At 40.2% G+C, this 1,427-nt stretch overlaps 1 long non-coding RNA gene across 1 annotated transcript; it reads right to left on the reverse strand.

Moving 5' to 3' along the window:
* Nucleotides 1–411: 411 nt before the first annotated feature.
* Nucleotides 412–1,215, reverse strand: LOC119193571. Its single transcript, XR_005113984.1, has 2 exons — nt 1,079–1,215; nt 412–602 (listed from the first exon to the last, which is right to left on the reverse strand). It is a non-coding gene; the product is annotated as an uncharacterized LOC119193571 (long non-coding RNA).
* Nucleotides 1,216–1,427: the final 212 nt, after the last annotated feature.

Below are 1,427 nucleotides of genomic sequence, written 5' to 3' on the forward strand. Positions count from 1 at the left end.
CCTGGTCTCACAACACGCTCCTGAGCTCTCATCCACTACTTACAGCTCGTCGCTCCACCGGCCCGCGCGTCACACACTACGCTCTTTGTACCTGCTCTCACAACACGCTCCTGAGCTCTCATCCACTAACTTCAGCTCGTCGCTCCACCGGCCCGCGCGTCACACACTACGCTCTTTGTACCTGGTCTCACAACACGCTCCTGAGCTCTCATCCACTACCTTCAGCTCGTTGCTCCACCGGTCCGCGCGTCACACACTACGCTCTTTGTACCTGGTCTCACAACACGCTCCTGAGCTCTCATCCACTACTTACAGCTCGTCGCTCCACCGGCTCGCGCGTCACACACTACGCTCTCTGTACCTGGTCTCATATTCTCATATTAATTATCGTTACGAAATAAAACCCAAATATTTCTATATAATATTTTTATTAACATTAACATCGATCCACTCCAAGTAATTTTTTAGACTTGTGTACGTAACATCTTTGCTGAAACAGAGTCCTCTTTCTGCGGGGTCCCCGTACATGATTCCTTGCAGATTCCAGTGATCTTTAAGTTTTGCGACGAACAAACCTCCGTAGCTTGGGCACAGAGGTACACCTGAAACCATGGTCAAGATACTTATTATGCATGTTGGTCAAGTCACAAGTGTGAATGCGTGAGCGTTGTATTTATTTTTTGTTTCATTATCATCATCATCATCAGGGGCGGGATGTCCACTGCTGAACATGCTGCTTTTGTGTTTAGTTAGTTGCAATAAAAAGTCGAACAAAGCACCCGTTTCATTTTAAATTAAATCACTTCCTGAACAGTCAAAGTAAAATAAACTTTTTTACTGCACCACAAATTATAAGTTGCTAAATTCTAATTATATTTTTAGTCTAAGTGCTGCTCTTTGACTACCAAATGAGTACCGTTTGACATAATTATTAGATCGTGAACATTGGAATCCAGATTAAAATTATTTCCTCCAGCGTTAAGAAAACTTCCCGCCTAAGAAATCAATCATGGTGTTTCGGCATAATTTTCGACTATAGGACTGCAAATATATAAACTAAATTGCATTAGCATTTTACCTAAACCATAAGTCCCACAAATGGTGTTCTCAACGAAATCAGTATTCCTACACGTCTTGTTCTGTACTTTTTCAAAGAACAGGAAGCCCAATACTCCATTATACGCCCATGCTGTTGTCTGAAATTGAAACATAATTTATTTATTTATTACATCTAAGGAGAACCGACGGATAATAACTTAATAACTAAAGATTATCAATTGTGGTCTTAATAATGTTCCCACGACTAAAATTGCCTATCGACGATTGAAAGGCTAATTGACTTAATTTAAAGGCTAAGCGACATTTCTTTTTCGAATATTTTTAACTAGGTTAAAAAATCATAGAAAAATGTGCTGATTTCAAATATA

This window comes from Manduca sexta, unplaced genomic scaffold (genome assembly GCF_014839805.1).
Source record: "Manduca sexta isolate Smith_Timp_Sample1 unplaced genomic scaffold, JHU_Msex_v1.0 HiC_scaffold_712, whole genome shotgun sequence".
Taxonomy (NCBI): Eukaryota; Metazoa; Arthropoda; class Insecta; order Lepidoptera; family Sphingidae; genus Manduca; species Manduca sexta.